General features: G+C 37.2%; 1 protein-coding gene across 1 annotated transcript in view; it reads right to left on the bottom strand.

The window, feature by feature from the left end:
- Positions 1-13,481: 13,481 nt before the first annotated feature.
- Positions 13,482-14,610, bottom strand: part of TSPAN7 (tetraspanin 7) — a 143,741-nt gene continuing 142,612 nt past the window's right edge. The window contains exon 8 of the mRNA XM_004457650.3: positions 13,482-14,478. The gene's annotated coding sequence lies outside the window, so the exon portion shown is untranslated. The remainder of the gene's footprint in view (positions 14,479-14,610) is intronic.

Here is a 14,610-nt window from a genome sequence, read left to right as displayed (position 1 = left end):
CCCTATTGTGATAACCTTCTAGTTTCAATCTCTCTCACACAAAGCATATAGCTTTGAATGAAGCCATCTTTGACTGTTTCCAATTGTCCAGTGCAGACTTTTACTTTGGACAGTTTCTTCACCCATAAAATGAAAAGAATAAGACCTATATCTCGTAGAGTACCAGCTTCGACTTCTTGCTTGTTATTATGAGCAGGCAAGCATGTCCCATAACCAGAAGTTCAGAGCAGCCTGCTTCTTGCTCAAGAAGATATAGCTTCACACACACCTTCTCCTAACTCAGCTCTATTTGAGTCTCAGTTAAAGCAACTTTGGGACCCATAGAGAATGTAATATATTGAGGTTTTAAAAATAGCATCTGTGCTTACCCATTTTCACAATTCAGTTTTCATTTTTAAAAAATCGAAAATGCCTACTGCAGATTGAAACTATTGAGCACCATTTTTGAGAGACAGAAAGAGGTGGAAGAAGGGTAATCTTCCCCATTGGTGTCCTCTTCCAAAAGTTTAATCAAATTTGTCTCCCCCACTCCCCAACAATCCCCTGCTGTTTGCTTTACAACTTAATGCATATCATTCCATTTACTACCATCAGCGATTTGAGGTATCCATGTGGCATATTCCCCTGGAGGGACTTCACAAATAAATTATTGCATACAATTACATAAAATAAATTTAAACTGAATAGGGTGAGTAGCAGGCAGGCTAGTTTTTTTAGTGTTTCTACTGAGTTAATCCCTGGTGAAGAGGGAAAATCGCTGCATATAAATGAGATCTCACTGCTATCTAAACCAGCTGATAAATGATACCATCTGCTGGAAAGGAATTCTCAGTGCCCTTCCTCTCCCCTGCCCCTTACGAGAATAGCCATGTGCCAGCTAGGCCCTGAGCCTCAGCAGAGTTGCAACACCTACTCTCCAGTTCGTTGGACTTACCCAGGTCAGCTAACAAGGAGGTGAAGATGGTCAATCACCATACCGGGGAACCGAGGGTGCCTACAACTGCAAACAGGAGAATCCCATCCATCATCCACGTGGAATCTAAGCCCCCTTTTGATTTAGAGGTGGAGTGGACATCACCATCCCAGGGTCCACAGGATGGAGGAATAAAATATGGATTAGAGTGGACTTACTGGTATTCTACTATAGAACTATTGTGACTCTAGCAACGGAAGAAATTATATCATTGATGTGAAGACAGTGACCACAGTAGTTGCTGAGGTCAGGGAGAGGGAAGAAGAGATATGATGTGGGGGCATTTTTGGGACATGGAGTTGTCCTAAAATGATATTGCAGGGACAGATGCTGCATATTATATATCCTGCCATAACCCACTGAATGGACTGGCAGAGAGTGTAAACTACCATGTAAACTATAATCCGTGCAGAGCAGCAGTGCTCCAAAATGTATTCACTAAATGTAATGAATGTGCCACAATAAGTGGGAGGAGTGGGAGGGGTGGGGTGTGGGGTATATGGCAACCTCTTATATTTTTTAATGTAACATTTTTGTGATCCATGTATGTTTTTAGAAAGACAATTAAAAATTACATTAAATCCTCTAAGAAAAATAAATAAAATGCATTGCATAATTTAAAAAAAAGAATGGCTATTCTTCATTCACTATGTACTAGCTTTCATGTGCCAGGAGGATGTTGGGCTGGCTTGTTGGGCTGTTGTCCCTCACCAGTGGTAGAGGGTACTAGATGATTGCCTTAACAGGATAAATGTGGTTCTTCAGGTGACCAAAGAGCCAACATTTTTGGATATCAATCATACTTAGGGCCCAATCTGTGGCCTAAATCAGTGTTCTCAAAGTTGGCTACACATCAGAATCATCTGGGAACTTTTAAAAATCCCAATTCCTAGCCTATCCCTCAACTCCCAAGTGGTTCCAAAGTACAGACAAGTTTGAGAATCGGTGGCTTAAAACAGAAAATATTTTTCAAAGTTTTGTGAATATGTCTCCCTTGGAGGTCTTGTTAACATTCATGTGCTATTTCAGTAGGTTCGGGGCAGGGTCTGAGAGTGCATTTCTAACAAGGTCCCAGATCAAGTCCATGCTGTGATCCATAGACCACATTTTGAGTAGCTCTGATTCCCCCTACTAGTGTCATAATCTAACTCCTGGATTTTCAAACTTTTTCCTGAAAGCTATGGAACCCATTCTTCAAACCTAATCTGGCAGGAAAGCCCCATATATATAGCAGGTAGAAATGAGGTGGTTTCAAGGCATGTTTAAGAATTAAATATGTATCTGACAGAAAGATGAATTTCTAAGACAGAAATAAAGAGGAAACTTAAGGTTAAAATAATAGGCTTATGAGTTACATTCTATCGATGTCCTCAGGGGTAGGGGGAGGTGGAATATTGGACCTCTTATATTTCCCAATACCTTGGGTCTGGGATTTAACCCTTTCAAGGGATCAGGAGACATAGCTGTAGATCTGACTCTGAGAACCCTCCATAAATCCAGTGAGCAGAGGAGTAGGGAAAAAACTAAAGAAATAGTAATATTTTTTCATTTAAAAATTTATTGAAGTATATCATTCATACATGAACATACATAAACAATAAGTATATAGTAAAAGTTGTGAACTTAGAAAACAAACATGCATAATATCATACAGGGCTCCCTTACATCACCCCATCATACCTTGCATTGTTGTGAAATATTTATTACAAATTATGAAAGACCATCATCAAAATATTACTAATAACTATAGTCCATATCTTACATTTGGTGTATTTTTCCCCCAACCAACCCCACTTTTTTGTTAATAAATCGTACAATTTATCTAAAGTATACAATCAGTGGCGTTTGGTACAATCACAAAGTTGTGTATTCATCACTTCAATTGATATTAGTGCATTTTCATTACTCCAAAAAAAGAAAGAAAAAAAAAACCCAACACTATCATACCCATATGTTAGCACTACTAATTACAAACCCTATGCTGTGCTTTCACCATTTCTATTCATTTCCAAACATTTCCAAACAACATTTTACCAATTCTGCACAGATTAAACCTCAGCTTTCCATTCTCTAATCACATTCTATTCTCTGGTGATGTATATTTTAGCTATTAACTTCATGAGTTTGCTCATTATATTTAGTTCATTTATAGCAAAATCATAAAATATCTGTCCTTTTGTGCCTGGCTTGCTGCACTCAACATGTCCTCCAGGTTCATCCATGTTGTCATATGCTTCACGACTTCATTTCTTCTTACAGCTGAATGATATTCTGTAGAGTGTATAAACCATAGTTTGTCTATCCATTCGTCAGTTGATGGACACCTGGGTTGTTTCCAGTTTTTGATGATTGTGAATACTGCTATGAACATCAGTGCACAGATGTACATTCATGTTACTGCTCTCAGATCTTCTGGATATATCCCTAGCAGTGGTATTGGTGGGTCATATGGCAGATCTATATCTAACTTCCTTAGGAACCACAAAGCAAACTTCTACAGGTGGCTGTACCATTCCCACCAATATTCCCACCAATAGTGAATAAGCATTCCTCTCTCTCCACAACCTCTCCAATACTTGTAGTTTTCTGTTTTTTAAGTGGCCATTCTAGTAGGTGTGAAATGAAATCTCATTATAGCTTTGATTTGCATTTCCCTAATAGCCAGTGATGTTGAACATTTTTTCATGTGCTTTTACTATTTGTAATTCTTCTTTAGAAAAATGTCTATTCAGGTTTTTGCTCATTTTTAAATTGGGTCATTCATCTTTTTCTTGCTGAGGTGTAGGATCTCTTTATCTATCATGGATACTAGACCCCCTTGTGTGATTTCCAAATGTTTTCTCCTACTGAGTAGACTGCCTTTTTATTCTCTTCACAAAGTCCTTTGAGGTGCAGAAGTGTTTGAGGAGGACCCATTTATCTATTTTTTCTTTCATTGCTTGTGTATTGGGTATAAGGTTTAAGAGACACCCAGCTACTACAAGGTTTTGTAGATGTTTCCCTACTTTATCTTCTAGGAGTTTTGTGGTCCTGGCTTTTATGTTTAGGTCTTTGATCATTTTGCATTGATTCTTGTACAGGGAGTGATGTAGGGGTCCTCTTGCATTCTTTTGGTTATGGATATCTAGTTCTCCCAGCACCATCTGTTGAAGAGACTGTTCTGTCCTAGAAAAGTGGACTTGGTAGGCTGATAAAAAATTGTTTAACCATAGAGGTGTGGGTCTTTTTCTGAACTCTCAATTTGATTCCATTGATCAATGTGTCTATCTTTATGCCAATATCATTCTGTTTGGAACACTGTAGGTTTATAATACACTTCAAGGTCAGGGAGCATGAGTCGTCCGACTTTGCTCTTCTTTTTTAGGATGTTTTTGGCAATTCATGATCCTTTTCCCTTTCAAATAAATTTGGTAACTAACTTTTCTATTTCTGCAAAGTAGGCTATTAGAGTTTTTGTTGGCATTGCATCAAATCTATAAAGCAGTTTGGTAGAATTGACACCTTCATGATATTTAGTCTTCCAATCCATGAACAAAGAATGTTCTTCCATTTGTTTAGGTCTTCTTTGATTTCTTTTAGCAGTGTTTTGTAGTTTTCTGAATAGAGATCCTTTACACTCTTGGTTAACTTATTCCTAGATATTTGAGTATTTTTGTTGCCCTTGATTTCTTCCTCAGTTTGCTCATTACTGTGTGTAGAAACACTGATTTTTCATGTTGATCTTGTATCCTGCCACTTTGAAGAACACATTAGCTCTAATGCTTATAGTTTTGTTGTAGATATTTCTGAATTTTCTAAATACAGGATCATGATGTTTGCAAATAGTTTTACTTCCTCTTTTAATTTGGATGTCTTTTATTTCTTTTTCTTGCCTAATTGCTCTAGCTATAATTTCTAGCACAACGTTGAATAACAGTAGTGACAGTGGACATCTTTGTCTTGTTCCTGATTTTAGGGGGAAAGCTTTCAACCTCTCTCCACCAAGTATGACGTTTGCTGTGGGGTTTTCATATATACTCTTTATTATGTTGAGGAACATTCCTTCAATATCTTTTGAAGTGTTTTTATCAAAAAAATATGCTGGATTTTTCAAATGTCTGCATTAATTGAGATGGTCATGTGGTTTTTCCCTTTGATGTGCTAATGGGGTGTATTCTGTTAATTGATTTTCTTATGTTGAACCACTCTTGCATATCAGGAATAAAACCCATTTTATTGTGATGTATAATTGTTTTTTATATGCTGTTGAATTTGATTTGCAAGTATTTTGTTGAGAATTTTTGCATCTATGTTCATTAGGGAGATTAGTCTGCAATTTTCTTGTCTTATATTTATCTGGCTTTTGCATTAGGGTGATGTCTTCATAAAATGTGTTGGGTAATTTTCTCTCCTTTTCAGTTTTTTGCAAGAGTTTAAACAGGATTGGTATTAATTCTTCTTGAAATATCTGGTGGAATTCATCGGTGAATCTATCTGGTTCTGGACTTTCCTTAGTTGGAAGATTTTTGATGAATGATTCAGTCTCTTGTGATTGGTTTGTTGAGTTCCTGTTATTTCTTGTGGAGTCAATGTAGGTCGTGCATTTCTAGGAATTCATTAATTTTTTCTAGGTTGTCTAATTTGTTGGCATACAGTTTCTCATATGCTCTTATAATCCTTTTTTTTACTTCATTGGGGTCAGTTGTAATATCCCTGTTTTCATTCCTGATTTTATTTATTTGCATCTTCTCTCGTTTTTCCCTTTTTAGTCTAGCTAAGGGTTTTTCCAATTTTGGCTTTGTTGATTTTTCTCTTTTTTCTTCTCAATTTCATTTATTTCTGCTCTAATCTTTGTTATTTCTTTCTTACTGTTCTGTTTGGGATTGGTTTGCTGCTCTTATTCTAGTTCCTCCACGTGTTCAGTGAGGTCTTTGATTTTAGCTCTTCCTTCTTTTTAAATTTAGGGCTATCACTTTCCTGTCAGCACTACCTTTGCTGTATCCCATAAGTTTTGATAAGTGTGCTCTCGTTTTCACTCGTCTCAAGATGTCTACTAATTTCTCTTGCAATTTTTTTTGACCCACTCATTGATTAGGAGTGTGTTGTTTAGCCTCCATATATTTGTAAATTTTCTCACCTATTATTGATTTCCAGCTTCATTCCAATATGATCAGAGAAGATGCTTTGTATAATTTCAATCTTCCTAAATTTACTGAGAGGTGTTTTGTGGCCCATGTGGTCTATCCTGGAAAAGATCCATGAGCACTTGAGAAGAATGTATAACCTGCTGATTTGGAGTACAATGTTCTGTATATCTGTCAGGTCCAGCTTGTTTATCATATTGTTCAAGTTCTCTGTTTCCTTGTTGATCTTCTAAGAGTTCTATTGATAGATAATGAGCGGTGTGTTGAAGTCTCCAACTGTTATTGTAGAGACATCTATTTCTCCTTTCAGTTTTTCCAGAGTTTGCCTCATGTATTTTGAGGCACCCTAGTTAGGTGCATCGATATTTATGACTGTTACTCCTTCCTGGTAGGAAGGCAAAGGCTTGTAATCTTTTACCGATGTCTAGGCATCTGATTATGATGCTGAGTTTATCCTGATATTCAGTTTCTTTCTCTTGCCTAGGGATTTACTGTTAAGTAGCTGTGTTATTACCAATGTTCTTTGATTCTCGGTTCAACTTGTTCTAAATATTTAGGAGTGCCCCTGTTTAACAGCTCAAACCAGGGTTAAGGACCCAGTAATACATACAGGCTATTTTCAAAGTGCCTTGGAGAGGGGGACAGTAAAGATACCAGACTGCCTCTTTCACCAGTTTCTATTTTTCCCTTCTTTGCATGCTCTTTCCTGGTCTGCCAGCAGATGGTGCTCATTGACAGATGTCTCAGCTCAGGCCTCAGACACTGAAGAGGAATGCCTTTTCTATAACCTAGCCCAGGCAGGCAGTGCAGAAGCAGCGTCCTCAGGACAGGCCAAGCCTCACAAATTTTCCCAGAAGCTGCCCTCCTTCCTTGGCCTGCCACACCCTCCCTCCTCTTCATCCTCAGCAACAAACCCAGGGCAGTAGGGAGGGTGTGTGAGAAGGCAAATTATCTTTAGCTCCCTGTACTTTCTCAGGGCAAACAATGCTGCAGCCCCACCTGGCCCGGAAGTGTGGGACCCCTCCAAAATAGCAAACCAAATTTGTTGGCCAAAATCTGAATTTGCCATAGGGTGTGTCCCTCCCTCTACCCTTCTTTGGGTAAGAGGATCCCTGCCAACACCCTCAACTCGTCGCCACCTTCCAGGGGCTGGAAGACCCAGTGCTGTTTGCTCTGATGGTAGGGGGACGGGCACCAGCAACTGCTGCTACAGCTTTACTTATGGGATTTTTCCAGGCAGCCAACTCTTTTCCTTCACCCCTCTCTCTTCTAGGTGGTATCCTAAGTCCTAGAACAGTTTTCCAGTTTCTTTCTGTCCTCTAGCTATTTTCCTGGGAGAGAAGTGAGCTCTGCCTCTCTTAATATGCCATCTTCCCAGAAGAGAAACAGCAATTTATACTATATATGTTATGCAGATTACCCAAGTTGTGAAGTTAATATAAAAATGGGTTCTAGAACAGAACAATTCTTGGGGTGTCTGGCTAAATAAATGCAAAGCATCTCTTCAGGGATAATTCCATAACCCAGATTGCATGGTGCTGCCACAGAAAAACCATTTTTGATTCTTAAGTGCAAAGTGGTATTCTACATTGGACTTTGGAACGAAAACATACATTGGCAAAAATATTGGTGAAATCTGAATAAAGTCTGGAGTTGAGTTCATAGTAATATACCAATGTTGGTTTCTTAATTTTGACAGATGTACAGGGTAAGATGTTATCAGTATTGGGGGAGACTGGCAGAAAAACTGTATACCACCTTTGCAACTTTTCCATAAATCTAAAATTATTCCAAAACAAAGTTTATTTTTTAAAAAACTTCACTGTAAAGAAGCTTACTTAAGAAATTAAAAACATAAGAAAATCTACCAGGAGTGACAGCCAGCAAATACAACAAACAAGAGGATTAATATTCAAGGACTTTAGGTATTAGAATATTCAAAAGGGTAAAAATGTTTAAGAATTATTAGAGACAAGATTAGGAGTCATAGTGAAAGAAGAGACCACTATCAAAAAGGAATGGGAAATTTCAAAGAAGAAAATGAAAAGTTTTTTACTGAAAATTAAAACAACAAATTACACAAATATGAGGAGAGAACTGGAAGACAAATCAGATGAAATTATTCAGGATGTTCCACAAGAAATAAAGACATGGAAAAAATGAAAAACTCTAAGAGACACAGAATATAGAACTAGAAAGTTCTTATATATTTAAGAGGAGAATTAAAGGCAAAGAGAAATCTTAAAAGCAACCACAGAGAAATGGCATTACTAGCAAGTAATAACAGACTACCCAAAAAGGAACAATTAAACTTATCATCAGTATTAATAAAGGCCAGAAATACCTTTAACTACCAAGGTAGAATTTTTTTTTTTAAAGATTTATTTTTATTTATTTAATTCCCCTCCCCTCCCCCGGTTGTCTGTTTTCTGTGTCTTTTTGCTGCATCTTGTTTCTTTGTCCGCTTCTGTTGTTGTCAGCGGCACGGGAAGTGTGGGCGGCGCCATTCCTTGGCAGGCTGCTCCCTCCTTCGTGCTGGGCGGCTCTCCTTATGGGTGCACTCCTTGCGCGTGGGGCTCCCCTACGCGGGGGGACACCCCTGCGTGGCAGGGCACTCCTTGCGCGCATCAGCACTGCACATGGGCCAGCTCCACACGGGTCAAGGAGGCCCGGGGCTTGAACTGTGGACCTCCCATGTGGTAGACGGACGCCCTAACCACTGGGCCAAAGTCCGTTTCCCCAAGGTAGAATTTTATCCCTGGTTTAAACTATTACTCAACAATGGGGATAAAATGGAGACTTTTCTGACAAAGACTAAGATAGTTTACCACATCCAGATCCCTTGATGAAATGTTTTTAAAAAGTATACTTCAATAAAAATAAAAATGAAAACCCAAAAGGATCACGATATAAGAAGCAATGATAAGGAAATAACTGGTATAATGTAGGCAGCCCTAATTAAAATGTATAAACACCAACAGTTATGGTTCATTTGGGGAGGGGGTTAGAAATAACAATGTTAGGCAACAGAAGCATGGAAGTTAAGTGAGAGAATTGGATTTAAATACTCCAACGTCTTTGTGTTACTTTGGAGGATTATAGAAATTGTGATTAACTTTAAACTTCAAGTATGTATATTACAAAATTAAGTTTAACCACAAAAAGAATAAAACTATAATGTATAATTTGGAAAAAGAAATGTCAAGATATTATAATCCAAGAGAAGGCAGGAAAGAAGAGGAGGAAAAAAATGAACAGCAAACAGAAAAAATATGATATAAATAAAAACAAAGGTATTAGTAATCATAATATATAACAAGATTAAAGTATTCAGTTAAAATTTTCTCGATTGAACTGAAAAAGAAAGTGCAGCTATAGGCTGTTTAGAAGCAATATCTAAAATATTACACCAAAATGTTAAAAGCAGGATGTAGAATAATTATAACAAGTATAATAGAAAAAAATGAAATTTAAGGGAAAATTGTAATTAGGGATAAAGATCAGCTCATAATTACAAAGAGAAGCATTATAATCATGAACTTGCATGCCTCAAACAATATAGCTTAAAAATATATAGAGCAAAAATTGACAAAGTCCATATTAACAGTGGGGGATTTAAATGCATCATTTGCAGAAGTTGATAGATTGAGACAGAATATTCATAAGGACATAGACTATTTGAACATATTTACAAGCTTGTCCTAACTCTAACACCAAACAATTAGAAAAGACATTTCTTTAAAAGCATACATAGAACAGCTACAAAAACTGCCCAAACATTAGGGCACAAAGCAAGCCTCAACAAATAACAAAGAACCTTTATCATATGAACCAAGTAGCAGAAAGACAGCTCCAAAACCTATATATTTGGAAGCTTTAAAAATAATTCCTAATTCATGGTTCAAAGCATAAATCCTAATAGAAATGACAAAATATCTAGAACTGAAAGGCAATAAAAAACTGCAAATCAAAACTGAAATGCAGGGAGATGTGGCTCAGGCAATTGGGTGTGCCTCCTACATAGGTGGTCTTGGGTTCGGTTCCCAGTGCCTCCTAAAGAAAATAAGCAGACAGATGAGGGAGCCATCTCTGGGGGGTGGGAGGAATAAAATAATAAACAAAAAAAAAATCCTGAAATGCAGATAAATCAGCAATTAGAAGAGAATTTACAGCCTTTAATGAACATATTAGAAAAGATAATTTAAAATATTAATGAGCTAAGAATCTACCACAAAAAGGTTAGGTAAAAACCTTAGGAAAACCAAAGGAAGTTGAAAGAAGGACAGAGCAGAAATTAATGAAATAGAAAACAAACTACAGAGAGAATCAAACTAAATTGTTGGTATTTTGAAATGACATAAAATAAAAGAGTCTGGCATCAATGGAAGAAAAAGGAAAATGAGAAAATAAAATTAGAAATTAAAGAGGGAACAAAATTAGATGCCATGAAGGTACCAAAAATAAGACGTTACTATGAACAACTTCATAAATTTGAAAGCAGAAGAAATGGACACTTTTCTGAAAAATAACTGATTTAAAATGGGCACAGAGAGCAAGAACTATGGTCTGCTAGGACTGGAGTTATCAGGAAGAATGTCACAGAAGTGAAGATTTTGAAACTGGGAAGGCTTGGGAGAAGGCATGCCACACAGGGAAAATGAGAGGAAAAGCATGGGATTGGAACAAATATGTGTTGCGAGTAAGATAATCTCAGGTAAAAGGAACAGAAATAGGGAATACAGTGAGAAAGGTCTGTCCAGCCAGCCCCTAGCCCCATTAATTATTAGAATCACCTGGGGAACTTTGAACATACTCTCTCAATGGCCAGGCCAATTCCCCACAAGTCAATCTGTGGGTGGGGTTATGATTATATAACACTAGATATCTACTCAAGCTAAGTTTTGTCCAGAGGCTTTTTAAACTGACAAATATGTGTAAACAATAAAAGTAAAATCTTTGTTATGTATTTTAATTTAATCCTAATAAGCTCCTTATCTTGTCCCAAAATTTTTCAATGTCTTCTTTCAATTATCTCCTCTTCCCAGCCCCAAATCTTTGTATATTTACAAAAAGAAAACTAATTGTATTAGAACAAACACAACACAATTAAAAGGTAAAGCTACTTCTAAAATCAATTGACAAACAATCGAAGTACTATGGAATCAAACATGCTCTTACTAGGAAGAAAGGATTTCTGATATTTTGGATTATCTACATCATTGCCCTCCCCTATCCTCAGAAGTCTAGTTAATCAAGAACTGACTGTACTTGGAAACAGAAGTCACAGACTGGAGAAAATATTTGTGATATATATATAGAAAAAAAGACTTTTATCCAAAATATATAAAGAATTCCTACAAATCAATAAGACAACTGAATTTTAATAAGCAAAAACTTGAATGCCTCACAAAAGAGGCTATCAGAGTTGCCACTGAAAATATGAGGAGCTCAAGAGAAATAGTCATAAGGAGAAAGGCAAATCAAGACAATGAGGTATCATTACACACCCACAGAAAACAAAAAAGGCTGAGAATAGTGTTGGTGAGGACTTGTTTACACTGCTTGTGGGAGGGTAAACTGGTATAACTACTTTGGGAAAATGTTAGGCAGTACCTTTTAAAGCTTAATACTCCTTATTTTCCAGCAATTCAGCTCATATGTGTTTATGTCAACCAAACAGCATGTACCCTAATTTTCAAAGCAACTTTATTTATCCTATCCAAAACATGTAAACAATCCAAATGTCTACCAGTGGTAGAATGGTTAAATCATGTTATATACATACTGTGAAATATGGAGACAAGGCTGTGGTTACATGTACCACATTCTTGAGGGAAAGAGGGTACAGACAGTTTATACTGTATGATTCCATTTATATGAAGCCCAAGATCAGCAAAACTAATCTGTGGTGATAGAATTCAGGGTAGTAGATGCTTTTGCATGGGAAGATGGGGTACTGAGAAGGGGCATAAGGTAACATGAATGGGTGCTGAAAATATTGTATATCTTGATCTGGGTGGTAGTTATACTTGTTTATTCACATGTAAAAATTCAAGTTGTACACTTAACATTTTATGCACTTTGCCATATGTAAATGTTTATACTTTAAAAATGAAAGACATTCATTCTGTGGCTTTTTAGATTCATTTAAAAAAGAATTTTCAAATTGAGAGATTTCTGAACAATTAAATCAGCATACATGAAAAAAAAATAAAAAAGAATGTCTATTATACATAAGTCATTCAAAGTTGAGACATGAACACCTTACTTCTAAGGTCAGACAGGACTTGTCTAAATGTTTCAAATTAAAATTATGTAATGGTGAGGTCTGACTTTAATTTAGAAAGTGGACAGATTTCTTACCGATGTATACCAATAAATGCATACTTTGGAAAAAGGTGAACCTTGGGTGGGACTCTAATTAGAATATTTTTTAAAAGCCTCACTGCAATATAAAACAAAAAACAAAACACAAAACACCCAGAACTTTAAAAATGAAACTTTGATAAGTTTTGAGCTACATGTTTCCATAGACTATTAATAGCTTGCTTTAATTCTCTAAAAAAGCTGACCTTTGGAAAAGAGAACATCAGAAGGTTTGGGGCAGTGTACTTTGTAACCTTTTATGTTTTACCCCATGCAGTTCAGGCTAATAAATGTAGATAAGTTAGAAAGCCATCTCCATCCTAATGACAGTTTGTTCTACTCTGTTCCTGTAGAGAAGGGGTAGCTGTTCACGTTCACTGCTTTGGGAAAAAACAATTTTTGCTTTTACTATTTCTTTTTGTGGATGACTCATTAAGAAGGAAAAAGTAGATCACAGATCACATATACTGCCCATATGACTAAATGTTCTTTAAATCAAATGTAAGGATTCTGTACTTTAGTGTACATTGGGGCATTGGGGCAACTGAATTGTATGATGTCATCTCTTCTCTAGATTGAGTTTAGTCATTCCGGAGAACATAGAGGGAAAGGAAGAATATGTGCTTATTAGAAACAAAGAAAAGAATAGATGCTCATTTCCTTTTATATGAAATCCAGTCTTGGACATTTCTCCTGAAATTTTACATTTGCTCCAAGGATTTTAGGCGAGAGGCCTGACATAATATGGAGGCTCTATTTCTGGAGTCAAGAAGTATCTCCTGTTCATGATAAATGATTCAAGTTTCAGAAGTGGCCAAAATAAAGAAATCTAACCCTTCAGCATTTACTCTGCCCTGTGTTATTTTGGTGGTGGTGGGGGGAATGGGAAGCATGTGTGAAGAGGTACATCAGCAGGTGAGTGGTCTACTGCAAATCCCCTGTGGAACGCGGTGGAAGAGAAATATGTTTTTTTAAAAAAACTTACATAATATCCAAAGAATAAAATCAGAAGACAAAAATTTGTACTGGCTCTATTTATTAATACACATATCACAAATGTTCACAATATCAATGCATTCTTGTTGGCATGCTAGACAGAGGCATTATTTTTAAAGTTCTTTTTAAGATATTTTGACTTTTTTGTTCTCCCCTCTCACTCATTTGTATATTGACCTGATGAGGTCCTCAATGTCTGTAATGTCAAGGCAAGAAAATATATGGAAAGAAGAACTGAAATAACACGATAGCAATTAACTGGGGAAAAACAAAAGTAATATTACTACCTTCACGGGAAGCAACAACACAGCTGTATAATAGGATTTTAGAGGTTTCAACTGCAAGGCAAAGGTGGACTAAATCGTCTAATCATACCCAGGCATGTAACAGTAATGAGCAAGGAGGCCACCTAAAGCTCAACAATTGCCTTCATGCTTTTGTCTCCTCATGGGCAATTACGGATGTATTTCTTTACATGTCCTGGGCAGTCTGAAGAAGGTAGGAACGAGCCTTAGTAATGGGAAAACCAAACCAAACAAGATTACGCCAAAAGAACAGATATCTATAGTTGGCTTATCTACTACATAAAGGTGTGCGGCATTTATTGATCATGGTAAAGGGCTAACGGGAGCCTCCCACACTACATGCAGGGCCCAATTGGACCAGTGATGATGTAATGACCGGTCACCTATGATGAGCTGCAGTTGAACCAAGTACAGATGGAAGGAGCTGGCCTGCACGGGGCCTTGGGGGTGGGATCCACTAGGACTAGCTGCAGGGGAACCTGGCTACACTCTGTGGCACAATGGCGCGTCACAAAATGGAATGCTACACATGACGCGGGCTGAAAGGTAGCGCAGAGACTATGTGGGAGTGTTGGTTGCACGCTGGGGGTGGGGGGTAAGGGGCACGGGTGCAGGTGCATATTATGTACTGTGCTCTAACATTCCTTGGAAGTCTTTCAAAGATTGCTGCAGTTTCTTTTTAAAACAGGTCTCTTATTCCGTCGTTCTTGAAAGACTAAGGAAGAAATTAAAACATGTCAGTGACTCACCAAGAAGAAAGAGGCAATAGAAGGTATCAAGTTATAAAGAGCTTTTGCACATTTTACATAATAGCATTGACCACATCTCTTCCCCAGCATCAAAGAAA

This window comes from Dasypus novemcinctus, chromosome X (genome assembly GCF_030445035.2).
Source record: "Dasypus novemcinctus isolate mDasNov1 chromosome X, mDasNov1.1.hap2, whole genome shotgun sequence".
In the NCBI taxonomy this organism is placed as follows: Eukaryota; Metazoa; Chordata; class Mammalia; order Cingulata; family Dasypodidae; genus Dasypus; species Dasypus novemcinctus.
The sequence above is the reverse complement of the archived record's forward strand: the minus strand, read 5'-3'. Positions and strand labels throughout refer to the sequence as shown.